We start from the raw sequence: 15,455 nt of genomic DNA, 5'->3' as shown, positions 1-15,455 counted from the left end.
GTATAGGTACAGACCAGAGGAACCAGAGAGAGCAGCAGTGAGTACTGCTCTAGAGTTTTCAGAGCCTGCAGAGTCAGTCCAGATAGCCAGAGGTGAGTGGAACTAAACTTAAAGCTTTTAATTGACTTAAGAAATAAACAGCTTTTAGCATACTTCATGCATCATGAGTATATAGTAGGTTGTTTACATTAGCATTCACAAATATGTTGCATTGCATAGTTATTTATTGTTGTGGGTGAATGCTGAATGATCCAATAGTCTCTGAGAGAAGTCCAGGAGCCTTTGACTACGCCCTGGCAGGTACAAAGAAGTCCAGGAGCCTTTGACTACACCCTGGCAGGTATATAGTAAAGTCCAAGAGCCGTTGACTACGCCCTGGCAATGGTAAGTACAGAGGTGTTATATACACATATACATATATGACAGGAAGACCAGGTGCTCGATTCTACGCCCTGGCACAGAGTTGTCGTGACTATGTGGTGACAGGTTTACCTTTGATGTGGATTGTCTGTGATATGATGCATTTCATAAGAGCATGTGTTAATGACTATTTTACTGTTCTACTCACTGGGCTATAGAGCTCATCCCACTCCCTTAACCCCAGTTTTGCAGGTTCAGTATACAGTATACAGAGGAGATCCACAGAGTACAGAAAGAGTAAAGAGATTTGTAATAGCTTAGAGTGGACATGTAATATTAAAGAGATGTAATAGTTGTGTATAAGTTCGAAATGTGCTTGACTTAGTGATGTTGTTCATAACATGATCTGTATATGTATATCTGTTTTACTGTATGTAACACACCAGGCTTAACAGGTATGAGTTAACCCATCTAGAGCAAGCTCTAGTCAGGGGTACAAAGTACAGAGTACAGAGTACAGAGTATAGAGTACAGAGTACAAAGTACAGAGATAGTGCATGCACAGGTTAAGCCGTGGTTCAGAAAAGAGTTTTTATTTTCACAGAAAATGTATGATCATGTATGAGTTTTATAGGTACACAGAGAGTATAGCAGGCTTGCTACGGGTTCTGGCGGCCTTAAGCCGACCTGACTCCTAGCGCCGGTGACGGTCCATTTTGAGGTCGTTACACTGTACACTGTACACTGAACCTGCAAGACTGGGGGTAAGGGAGTGGGATGAGCTCTATAGCCCAGTGAGTAGAACAGTAAAACAGGTCATTAAAACATGATCTTATGGAATGCATCATATCACAGACAATTCACATCAAGGGTAAACCTGTCACCATATAGTCCTAGTATCTGTTCCGTGACAGGCCGTAGAATGGGGTCCTGGTCTTTCTGTACTGTATATGTATATGTGTATATAACACCTGTACTTACCGTTTGCTAGGGCATAGACTGGGCACCTGGACTTTACTATACCTGCCAGGGCGTAGACTGGGCACCTAGTCTTTACTATACTTGCCAGGGCGTAGACTGGGCACCTAGTCTTCCTGTCTAGAACTATTGGATCATTCAGCATTTACCCACATCAACAAATAAGTATGCAATGCAACATCTTCGTGGATTCTAATGCAATCAACCTATTGCATAATTATGGTACATGAAATATGCGAAAAACATTCAATGTCTCAATTAAAATGAGTATTAAGTTTAGTTCCCCTCACCTCTGGCTATCTCTGGACTGACTCTGCAAACTCTGAAGCAGTACTCACTGCTGCTCTCTTTGGTTCCTCTGGTCTGTTCCTACATAGATGGACTCAAATGAGGGACCAAACTAGCTCAAAAACACCTCTATAAAACTCCCCAAGAATCCCCTTAGACACCTTAAAACAATCATGCAAAACATGCAAAGGAAGGTTGGACAGAGCACTTTCGGCAGCAGGTTCGGCGGCCGAAAGTCCTCTCCAGAGCCGAAACTCATGCACCTTCGGCGGCCGAAACTCTACTCCAGTGCCGAAAGTCCAAAGGCTCGGGGGCAAGCTTAGGCAACCGAAGTCACCTCCTGAGCACATTCGGCGGCTGAACCATTCTTTGGCGGCCGAAGCTGGGTTCATCAGCAAGGCAGAACCTTGCTCTGCCTCACGCCAAAATGCACCAAACTCTCCCAAACTCAAACACCTCAATTCCTCAACATGCATACACCTAAGCATATGCTCAAAGGGGTCAAAAACTACCTTAAAACCCCAGTAAAACAAAACACATAACACATGAACATGCTTTTATCAACAAAACACCAAAAACTCACTTTTTACCCTATTCATGCAACTCTCCCCAAAAACCTCATAAAACCTTCATGAAGCATAAAAATAAGTTCAGGATCTTCACTTACCTCTTGAAATCAAGAAGATGAACGATCCTAACGTGGAGTTTTGGAGCAACTCTCCTTCAAACTCTCCAAACTTCACAACTTTGTGTTTTTAGCTCAAAACCTTCAAAATAACATACAAATCAATCAAATCTTTGGAAGATGTAATGAAAACATGAAGAAACCTTAAGGAAGACAGAGTCTCACCTCAGAAAGTGAAAGAAAGAGGCGAAGAGGCAATCCTTATCTTTCAACCGATTGAAGGCCTTTTATAGGTGGCTGGCCAGACCACCTTCGGCGGCCACACGTGAAACCGAAAGCCATGCATGTTCGGCGGCCGAATGTCACCTTCGGCGGCCGAACCTGGCTTTTCTGCCTTGGTTCTTTTCTTGCAAAACCTCTTTTCATTTTAGCTTAAAAACAGTAAAACATACTACATTACTTTAGAAAAACATAAATCTTACCCTTCTAGAGAATGCCGACATCCTGGATTCCACCGGACGACAGGAATTTCGATGTCGGACTCTAGCCGGGTATTACAAAAGTATAATTTATTCCTTTTTGTTTCTTCTCTAGCAGAATGTGAGAGACAGCCTTTTGATTTACTAGAAGCAAAAGAAGAATTAGTAACACGTTAGCAAACCGAATATTCAGGTATCATATTTGGTTTATATTATATTGCTTCCTAACTAAACTTATTAGTTTCTTTATTATTTTTAATAGTTATTTTCTTGGGTGGTTGGCATATATTTATTCTATATATATTCGTCTTTGAGTTTTTGAAATAAAAAAAAAAAGAGTGGTCTTTGAAATAATAATTAGTATATTTGTTGCACTAGTTAAAAAACTTATTTATTCTTGTTCATTTCTATCACAATGAGATGGACTTTATTTGGACGAAGAATAGACCAAATTCTAAATTTTGGATGAAAATTTCTTACCTATTTCTCTTGGTAATCTATTATTAATAATCTCTTTCCAACTTCTTTCACAATAAAAAAATATTTTTCTATATTCATAATTTGTCTGCAAATAAGAGAAAAAAAAACACAAACATAAAAGTATTTATAAATATTTACAATATGTTTGTCACATTCCAAAATCCAAGGATAATAATAGAGAAATTATCAAACTTAAATTGTATCATTCTAGAGTTAGGGTAATTAATTTTAGAGTAGGTGCTAGCTTAACCCCGACCTAATTAAGAGAGGTGCTAGCTTATCCATAGTTGCTTTACACACAATTCGCTTATAGGTAGAGCACTAAAAGTTGTGTTTGGAGGTCCAACTTATATTACATATAGAGTTATAAATGCAAAGACAGAATTAAAATAAAAATGATCAGTAATAATATTTTAATATCTTTAAGCTATAATAACTGAATCATAGGAATTCCAAATAAGAAAATAGACATATTTTAAAATAAAGCAGATAATGTGCTAAGCAAGTCGGAACCAAGTCATTTTCGGGAGGTGTTTAAGGGTTTCCCGATGTGTTAGCTTGAGGTGCTTGTTAAATCCGACGTGCTTACCTAAATGAAATGAACTCCTAAATATTAAAAGTGTAACTTTAGTAGGTCAATCTATGAATATCGAAAGTTTAAAAACTAAATTGAAAGTTGAAAAACTAAATTAAAATATGGGAAAAAGTTTAGTAGGTTAATGTGTGAATATAGAAATTTTAAAAGTAAATTTCAAGTTTGGTCTTCCATTTTTTCCACCTCTTCACCTAAACCCTCCATGTGTCACCTAAATATACAAGGAAGAAATGACTAAGCATAAAAGAAAAAGGTGGTTTTCAATTTCCTTCATGTTAGTCGAACCTACACCAAAAGAAAAGACAACTTAGTTTTTTTTTTATCTCTCCTTCCATTTCCACCTTATTTCTCTATGAAAACAAGATCTCCATTCATTCAAATTATTTTCTAAGTGAAATAACCAGCAAAGGAATCATATAAAAGGAGGAAAGAAGGAGAGAAGTTTAGGTTCTTAAGTGGCAAGTGAAAGAAATTAAAAATTAGGTTAGGCAAACATGTTCTTCCATGCTTTCAATTAATTTTATATTGCTAAATGAATTAAAAATCTTGTGTTTCTTATTCTTTGTAAAAAAAAAAATTCAAAAAGGAAGAAAGTACATCAAAGGGCAAAATCAAGGAAAGAGAGTAACTAAGGTGTATCTAAAACTTTTGAAAGGAATTGTGTAAAAGTTTTGGTGTTTGTATAAATTTATTTTCCTTTGATTTTTTCATGAATTTGTAATATTAGGGATTAATTTTAATTGCTAAAAATGTTGCTTGAATGTATAAATGTGTAATATGAATGTTGGAATAGTGTTTGAAAGGCTTAAAGCGATAAATTTAACATGGAAGTGAAAAGTGCAAAACTAGCAGAATATGTTTTAACAAGTCAGCTTGTGTTGGTAGCTTCATAACTAATTTTATAATTATTTAAATTAGGCCTAATATATACAAAAAGAAAGTTGAGATAAAGAGCTAAACCTTTTATGAAGTGATCAAATTTTGAATCTCTAACTAAGTGTATGTAAATTACTACTGAACCTACATTAGTCACAGGAGTGGTGCATCCATAACTATTTGTATTACTTATATCATAAATAATTCTTTAATCATTGAAATGATTTAAGATTAGTGCCAAATTAACCTTGAAAAGAATACTTAAAACTTTGTAGAAGATACTTAAGCTTGAATCTGTATAAAAATTTATGCATATGATATGTTTTGTTATACTAAAAACAGGTACCAATACTGTATTGGTTAGTACATAATTGGGCTACTAGTGTATTTGCCCTAGGCCATTATCTTGGACTTTTTTGTATGTCGTTTTGGTTATTAATAAAAGAGGTTTTTACTATCATTATTATTTGTTTGCATATTACATAATAATGATTAACATCCCTAGTTACTTATTATTATGTTGATAATAATAAAATATAACAAGTATGGTTATTGATTGATAATCATGAGATGATTATGTATATGTTGATATAATTCAATGATCATAGATACTTGTTAGAGAATAAAGTATTGGATGGACCCGCACTGAGATCACTACATGGGTTATTGTCATAAGTGGATCTCAAAGTAGTTATGTCTTAATCCTTTGACTTGAGATTGTCATAGTTTCCAACATAAGGACTGTTATGTTTTGACATAACCAAACATTGTCTTTAATTGGACAATCATAAAGGTTATGATTGAGCATAATAGAAATTATGTAGAGGATATTGAACAATCAAGATAGAATTTGTCCCTCTCTTTGAGAGAGATATCTTTTGGGCCCCTCGATAAGTGAGACTGAGAAATGCATGGCCGTGCTCAAATGAATTGATAGTGTGATCAATATCATTTGAATTTATCAGTCTACTTAGAGATCGAGAAATCATAAGTTTGAACATTATAAGTTTGACATTGACCATGATTTATGTTCAAACTAGATATCATGTGACAAAGGGATTAATACATGTTCTATTTATTAGGCTTTATCGGACTATCGATCCTCATATTAGTTGGGTAGTCATAATGTTTTGCTAGAGGCCGCTTATGATTTATAGGCCTTATGGGTCACACATAAGAACGTTGTTGATGTGCTATATTAATGGGCTAAAGACCCATTAGTATAATTAATAATAATAAAGTATTATTATTATTAATTATTTATTATTATAAGATAATAATATTTAAAAGGATGTGTAGTCTATCTGTAACTGTTACAGATAAAGAACTCTATCACATAAGATATTTGAGTATCTGCGAGATTGTGTTAGTTGGTTATGAACACAACTCTATTACATAAGATATTTGAGTATCTGTGAGATCATGGTAGTGGGTTCTGAACACAACTCTTTTACGAAAAGAGTTATGGAAAAACAAAAGACTGAAACATATAAAAACTCCTTCTACTAATTGTGGAGTAAACATTTTTTAGAAAATTCAGTCTAACAGTTGCAGATTGTGGAGCACATAATCTATCCATCCTTGAGAGAGCTAGCACTCTAGAAGGATAATAGACATTCGTGTGGATACCATAGTGGGTGTTTGTTGAAAAGCAGCACCTTGAGTCCGAGATTGTATCTTCTCGTCGAGTCTAACAGGTTAGTAGCTTATCTTTCCTTTCGAATTAAACGAAACAAACGGATCCCGGGAAGGAAATCAGAGATTTTAATTTTTTCGCTGCGTGTTTGGGTTGCAGTAAATCTCTGGGTTTCCTAACGGTAGTATCAAAGCCAACCTGTACTCTTCGTTTAAGTCGAATATGCCATGTTTAATGTGTTATATGTGATATAAGTTTGCTAGAATGGCATGGTAATTAAATCGTATAGTTCGTTTTACATATGATGTCAAAAATGATAGATTTATATGTGATATGAAACCATAATATCTGTAGGTTTTATGTGCAAAACGTTTTCACAAAGTATACACACATATATGCGTTACTATTATTTGTTAATATGATTAATAAACAATGATATTATTTTCTGTATAGTCAGGATTGTTTGATATGATCAAACAAATACTGATAAGATCAGTAAAATCAATCTGACTGATATGCAGAATAAGGGGATTTAGGCAGTAATCTGTTAATGCAATTACTAGTTCTGTTTAGCGGGACCGCCGTGTGCGTAACGCATTAGATATCGTTCTCGCAACAAAATAAACTTTAAGAAAATAAGTTTATAACATGCTTATATGAAATATGTTGTGATTATGTGGTGTCTTGGCATGGAGCATAGCATGGCCTTATTAACCTATGAGATTGGTTTTTATGGGATGTAATTTTTAAATACGGCCTGCGCGTCGTTTATTTTAATGTAATAGCATAGGCTTCTTTACATTTTGTAAATGGAGATCCACAAGATAGAGGAGTTAAGACTCGTGCTTCTATGGTGATGGTGGAGTTGCCTCCAATGACGAGTAGATTCTATGGTGTGGACAAGTAAGCTCAAGATATAAAGACATGTTCCATTGCAACTAATGTAATAGTATTACACCTAGGTTGCCCCTTATGATCTTCATATTGGCTTGTGAAGATCATTCTAGATTTTGGCCATGCTATGTCACGTTTACATATTCTGTCATATATTAGTATGTGATGCTATGCATGATAGTTTATATATATGTATGCATATAGGATGCTATGGTATATATAAATGCAAGACAACATAATTAAAAATGAAAGTTAAACCCTCACTGATAAATTTGAAGTTTTATTGCCATCCATGTATTAAATATCTATCAAGACTAAGACCACCAAAATGCAGGTTTTGCCAACGCAGGTTTTGCAAAAGCAAGGTGCTTAGGTTATCTTAGTAAGATAGGATGAGTAATAGTTACTCATTTATTCAATTTTGGTTGGGCTTAATTAGATTATCAAAACAGTTTTGGGCCTAAGGCATTAGATGGGGTATAACATGCGTTTGACATATGATGTCAACACCTCATAATCTAAGAGTTACATTAGATGTAATTAGTAAGGAGTTACCTACCTAAATAACTTAATTCTAAGCATCATGCCAAAGCTGACTTGGAATTAAGTGAAATATGGATCTTAGCCTACTAAAATATTATTATAATTCTTTTTGAGGGTTGTATTTTAGTGGGAGATTATTATTACGTCAATATTAATTTACTAAATTGATTATATTTGCATATTTTGTAGATCATTATGGCTGCTAATAACAATTCCACTTTATCACTGCGATCCATCCTTGAGAAGGATAAACTGAAAGAAAATGGGACCAATTTTGTTGACTGGTTTAGAAACTTGAGAATTATTCTCAAGCAAGAGAAAAAGTCCTATGTGCTTGATGAAATTATCCCTAAACCACCGCCTGCTGCTGGTACTAATGCTGTTAAGAACAAGCATAAGAAGCATATGGATGATTCTAATAACATTGGATGTCTTATGTTGGCAACTATGTGCCCAGAACTTCAAAAGGATCTGGAGCACCTTGAGGCCTATGAGATGAGTGTCCATCTTAAACAGGCTTTCCAACAGCAAGCAAGGCAGGATAGGTATGAAACTACCATTGCATTGCATGATTGCAAAATGGCTGAAGGTGAATCAGTTAATGCTCATGTTTTGAAAATGAAAGGCTACATTGATCACCTTGCTAGGCTTGGCTATCCTCTGAGTTTAAAACTCTCCACGGATTTGATCCTACATACTTTACCTGGTAGTTTTTCTCAGTTTTTCATGAACTATAACATGAACAACATGGAGAAATCCATTCCTAAGCTGCATGGGATGCTAAAGACAGCTGAGGTAAATATCAAGAAAAGGCCTACCCAAATTTTGAATGTCAATAAGGGTAAGCCCATGAAAAATAAGGGGAAGCCCAAGTCTAAAGGTGGTAATGGGCCTAAGGGACGAGGCAAGCCTAAACCGCAAGCCAAGGCAAAAGTTTCTAAGGAAGGAATCTGCTTCCATTACAAGGAACCAGGGCATTGGAAGAGAAATTGCAAACTCTTTTTGGATGAGTGCAAGAAGAAGAAGAGTAGTGAGACTATGACTTCAGGTATTTATGTTATAGATATTAATTTATCTATTTCTACTTCATGGGTATTAAGATACCGGATGTGGTTCTCACATTTGTACAAATGTGCAGGGTCTCAAAAGGAGTAGAAAAACTGAAAAAAGGCAATGTGGACCTACGTCTAGGCAATGGAGCAAGAGTTGCTGCTTTAGCCGTAGGGACTTATGAACTTGTTTTGCCCAATGGGCTTTTGTTAATTTTGAACAATTGCTTTTATGTTCTTACTTTTAGTAGGATTATTGTTTCAGTTTCTGTTTTGGACGATGAAGGTTTTTCATTTCTTATTAAGAATAAGAAATGCTCCATTTATAATGAAGATTTGCTTTATTGTATTGCAAATTCTTATGATGGCCTTTATGTCCTTAGTCTAGATGATTCTAGAGACAACGATATCTATAACATAACTTCTAAGAAAACTAAGCCAAATGAGTTAAACCCAACATATTTATGGTATTGTCATCTTAACCATATAAATGAGAATCGCATATCTAAGCTCCATAAGGATGGTTTATTAGATTCATTTGATTTTGAATCATTTGAAAATTGTGAATCTTGTTTGCTTGGTAAGATGACAAAGGACCCTTTTACTGGACAAGGTCAAAGGGCTTCAGGCTTATTGGGCTTAGTACATACAGATGTATGTGGCCCACTAAGCATTAGTGCCAAGGGAGGTTATCAGTACTTCATTACATTCACTGATGATTTCAGTAGGTATGGCTATGTCTATCTAATGAAACATAAACACAAAGCATTTGAAATGTTTAGAACTTTTCAAAATGAAGTACAAAATCAACTTGGTAGAACTATTAAAATGCTTCTATCTGATCGAGGTGGTGAATATTTGAGCCAAGAGTTTGATGAACATCTTAGAAATTGTGGAATTGTTTCACAATTAACTCCTCCAGGAACTCCACAATGGAATGGTGTTTCTGAAAGGAGAAATTGAACTTTATTAGATATGGTTCGATCTATGCTGAGTCAAACAAATCTCCCTTTATAATTTTGGGGTTATGCCTTGGAAACAACTGCATTCATTTTAAACCGAGTACCATCGAAAGCGGTTGAAAAGACACCATATGAGTTATGGACTGGCAAAATGCCCAGTTTGTCTTTTCTCAAGATTTGGGGCTGTGAGGCTTATGTGAAACGCCCAATTTCAAATAAGCCAGCTCCAAAATCTATCAAGTGCAATTTTGTGGGGTATCTAAGGAAACCAAAGGATAGTATTTCTATATTCCCTCAGAGAACAAAGTGTTTGTTGCTCGAAATGGTACCTTTTTAGAAAAGGAATTTATCTCTCAGAGATTCAGTGGGAGTACAGTGCAACTTGAGGAAACTCAAGCACCACAAGAGAGCATTAAACCGCCGGTAGAACCACTTCCAGAACCACAAATAGTTGTGGATGCTGAAATGGTGACACAAGTCCCATGTAGATCTGATAGGACACGTTATCAGCCTGAGAGATATGGATTTCTCATGACTGATAGTCGTGAACTTTTGCTCATTGCTCAAGATGAGCCTACTACCTATCAAGAGGCTGTGTCAGGTCCAGACTCTGAGAAATAGCTTTCTGCCATGAAATCTGAAATGCAATCCATGTATGACAATTGAGTTTGGCCGTTAATTGATCCCCCTGAGGGTGTTAAGACCATTGGTTGCAAATGGGTTTTCAAGAAGAAAACTGACATGGATGGAAATGTGCATACCTACAAAGCAAGGCTTGTTGCAAAAGGTTTCAAACAAACTCATGGTTTAGACTATGATGACACCTTTTTGCCAGTTGCAATGCTTAAGTCGATTAGAATTTTCATTGCCATTGCTGCGTACTATGATTACGAGATATGGAAAATGGATGTCAAATCAGCTTTCCTTAATGGAAACTTGCTCGAGGATGTGTACATGACACAGCCTGAGGATTTTGCAATCCCTGAGAATTCTGGAAAGATTTGCAAGCTTCAAAGATCTATTTATGGATTGAAGCAAGCCTCTTGGAGCTGGAATCTTCATTTTGATGAGACAGTCAGGGACTTTGGATTAATCAAGAATGAAGATGAACCTTGTGTTTACAAGATGGTTAGTGGGAGTGTGGTTATGTTTCTAGTCCTATATGTGGATGACATATTACTCATTGTAAATGATATCCCTACCTTGCAAAAGGTTAAGACTTGGTTAGGGAATTCTTTTTCAATGAAGGACTTAGGTGAGGCTGCATATATCATTGGTGTTAAGATCTATAGGGATAGATCCAAGAGGATAATCGGTCTGAGTCAAAGTACTTATATTGACAAGGTGCTGAAAAGGTTCAGCATGCAAGATTCTAAAAGAGTATTCTTGCCCATGTCTCATGGTATTCATCTCAGCAAGAATCATTGTCCTATGACATCTGATGAACGAGAATGGATGAATAAGATTCCTTATGCTTCTGCTATTGGATCTATCATGTATGCCATGTTATGTACTAGACCAAATGTCTCATATGCCTTGAGCACAACAAGCAAATATCAGGCAGATCCCGGTGAAAGTCACTGGACAGCTGTTAAGAATATCTTAAAGTATCTTAGAAGGACTAAGGATGCATTCCTAGTTTATGGAGGTTTGAAAGACGAGCTAGTTGTAAAAGGTTACATAGATGGTAGTTTCCAAACCGACATAGATGACTTCAGATCGCAATCAGGATTTGTATTCACTTTAAATAGTGGAGCTATAGTTGGAAAAGTTCCAAGCAGAGCACTGTAGCAGATTCTACAATAGAAGCTGAGTATATAGCAGCATCAGATGCAGCTAAAGAGGTAGTCTGGTTGAAGAAATTCATCACAGAGTTGGGAGTGGTTCCCAGCATTGCAAATCCTATGGACCTTTATTGTGATAACAATGGTGCCATAGCACAGGCAAAGGAGCCCAGATCTCATCAGAGATTTAAGCATATACTCAGGCGATATCACCTTATTCGAGAGATCATTGATAGAGGAGATATCAAAATATGCAAAGTAGACACAAATGACAACATTGCAGATCCACTGACCAAGCCTCTCTCACAGGTCAAGCATGATAAGCACACTAGGTCTATGGGTATTAGATATTTGTATGATTAGGCCTAGTGCAAGTGGGAGATTGTTAGTGTATTTGCCCTAAGCCATTATCTTGGACCTTTTTGTATGTCATTTTGGTTATTAATAAAAGAGGTTTTTACTATCATTATTATTTGTTTGCATGTTACATAATAATGATTAACATCCCTGGTTACTTATTTTTATGTTGATAATAATAAAATATAACTAGTATGGTTATTGATTGATAATCATGAGATGATTATATATATGTTGATATAATTCAATAATCATATATACTTGTTAGAGAACAAAGTATTAGATGGACCACACTGAGATCACTATATGGGTTATTGTCATAAGTGGATCTCAAAGTAGTTATATTTTAATCCTTTGTCTTGAGATTGTTATAGTTTCCAGCAAAAGGACTGTTATTTTTTGACACAACCAAACATTGTCTTTAATCGGACAATCATAAAGGTTATAATTGAGCATAATAGAAATTATGTAGAGGATATTGAACAATCAAGATAGAATTTATCCCTCTCTTTGAGAGAGATATCTTCTGGGCCCATTGATAAGTGAAACTGAGAAATGCATGCTCGTGCTCAAATGAATTGATAATGTGATCAATATTATTTGAATTTATCAGTCTACTTAGAGATCGAGAAATCATAAGTTTGAACATTATAAGTTTGAACATTATAAGTTTGACATTGACCATGATTTATGTTCAAAGTAGATATCGTGTGACAAAGGGATTAATACATGTTCTATTTATTAGGCTTTATCGGACTATCGATCCTCATATTAGTTGGGTAGTCATAATGACTTGCTAGAGGCCGCTTATGATTTATGGGCCTTGTGGGACTGGGCCTATTGCCAATTAATGTGAGCCTATTGAGTCACACACAAGAATGTTGTTGATGTGCTATATTAATGGACTAAAGGCCCATTAGTATAATTAATAATAATAAAGTGTTATTATTATTAATATTAATTATTTATTATTATAAGATAATAATATTTAAAAGGATCTGCAGTCTATCTATAACTGTTACAGATAAAGAACTCTATCACATAAGATATTTGAGTATCTATGAGATTGTGGTAGTTGGTTATGAATACAACTCTATCACATAAGATATTTGAGTATCTGTGAGATCGTGATAGTGGGTTCTGAACACAACTCTTTTACGAAAAGAGTTGTGGGAAAGTAAAAGACTGAAACATATAAAAACTCCTTTTATGAACTATGGAGTAAACGTTTTTTAGAAAATTCAGTCTAACAGTTGCAAATTGTGGAGCACATAATCTATCCATCCTTGAGAGAGCTAGCACTCTAGAAGGATAAGAGACATTCGTGTGGATACCATAGCGGGTGTTCGATGAAAAGCAGCACCTTGAGTCCGAGATTGTATCTTCTCGTCAAGTCTTACAAGTTAGTAGCTTATCCTTCCTTTTGAATTAAACGAAGCACACGGATTCTGGGAAGGAAATCAAAGATTTTAATTTTTCCGCTGCGTATTTGGGTTGCAGTAAATCTCTGGGTTTCCTAACATGGGCAGTATGCAAAGAAAAATTCATAACTTAAGTTAAAAAGGTCAGAATTAGATGTAACATATCTTATTAGAAAGTTAGGACACAAATACACAATGTTCATGAAGAAAGTTTAATCCAATTCTATCCATAAGACACTTGGAAATGTGATACAATTTCAGGTAGAAACAAACCTAAATCTAAATATTGACCTAAAAGGGATTGACATGCTAGCTTTGCAGCCAATTTATGCATGTGCTAGCTTGACGCGCCTGCTTTATGCACGTGCTAGCTTAACGTGCCTATTTTATGCATGTGTTAATTTAATAAACTAAAACCTTTCATGCATGTTCTTAATGAATTAGCAATATGCTCATGACTGAATTGGTCTATTACACCTATATGTATACTTTTAAGAACTCATTTTATTGACATACTTACTTATGAATGTATAATTTAATATGCTTACTTGTTTCAATACATTAATCATCTAAATAGATAATTTTAGTTCAAATAAATATTTAACATGTAAATATGCATTCTTAGCCCTAGTAAACCTCGATAGGAGTCATAGACAGAATAAGGGTATGGCATGCCATTACAGTTTAGCAGTACTGTGCCTTAATGGGCTACATGATATGATATTTTTGATAAACTATGTGTCATACAGCTTTTCAAATTTTGAGCCATATAGACACAACATTCGGCTCCTAGGCCATACAGTTTGGCACTTTGTGCTATATAGACACAACTTTTCCTTATGTAGCTAGTCGATCCTACTAAGAGTTTATAGAGGCTAAGATTTAATTATATGACTTTTTAATACCTTACAAGCATGCATACAAGATGTTACTATATATAATATGAATGACTTTATATGTATACCACCGCATGATTTAATTTGCTCACTTTTCGCCCATAAACACAAAAAAATTTTACATGTTTTTATGAAGTGATTTTATCGTAATTGTCATTTGTATTCTTGTTTATGCATTGTATGAATATATTATTATTCACCCACTGGGCATAAGCTCAATGCATTAGACTTTTTCATGCGCAGGTAATAGACAAAGGAAGTGACAAACAAGAGGTTTGGTTCTGCATTAGCACAAAGAACATCATCACAACCAGTTAATCTCAAGTTTTTTATAGAGGTTGTTTATGTTTGGCATGTATATAAGTAGTCCACCAGGAGTTTGTAAATGAGTTTTGAAAATAGTTAAAAATATAAATCAATATGTTTACTACTTTAAGTTAATATGTTCTATTTATAGATTTAACAGTGTGAATTGAGTAAATATTGATAATTTATGACTGTTTTCCAGAGGGATAATTGCTAATAAATAGGGGAGACTCTTGCAGTTTCTCCATTTAAAATTATTTTTATGAATTAACATATATTTAAACAAATTACATAATAATTGATAGTGTAAAACCTAATTTATGTCTACATATATAATTGCATATAGTATAGGATGTGGCATCCTTTACTCAACTATTTTATAGATAAGTAAGGAGTGTTATAATGTTTCCCATGGTGACTAGGTTCATGAATTGTGGGCAGCATAACATACGAGATGCAAGGTACACTAGTCAAGGTTTTATGATTACCTTATCTAATGCAAATCGTTTACCTATAATTGTTTAATATCCCTATGAAAAATTAATCACATTAGAGCATTTCCGTGATCGAATTCATTTTCAATTTGATAAATGCATTTCTTATGAAGTATGTATTCATGCATGCCCTATAGATTTATCTATTATGTATTCATGCATGCCCTATAGATTTATCTATTGTTGATTGGAAATTGAACATTGACATTTGAAAGAAATAGTTGCTCAATTATAGTATTGATTTCGAAATCTGTATATTTTATGGCAACTGTGTTGAGTTTGTTTGATAAATTATTTATTGACGACTAAAGAATATGAGATTTCTACTTATGATTGTCATGAATTAAATTATAATCAAATTGTTTTAGGTTGTTGACCAATATCATTATTTGATGATTATACTAATACGGATTATCTACTAATAATAATTTA

Source organism: Manihot esculenta, chromosome 16 (genome assembly GCF_001659605.2).
Source record: "Manihot esculenta cultivar AM560-2 chromosome 16, M.esculenta_v8, whole genome shotgun sequence".
Classification (NCBI taxonomy): domain Eukaryota; kingdom Viridiplantae; phylum Streptophyta; class Magnoliopsida; order Malpighiales; family Euphorbiaceae; genus Manihot; species Manihot esculenta.
The sequence above is the reverse complement of the archived record's forward strand: the minus strand, read 5'-3'. Positions refer to the sequence as shown.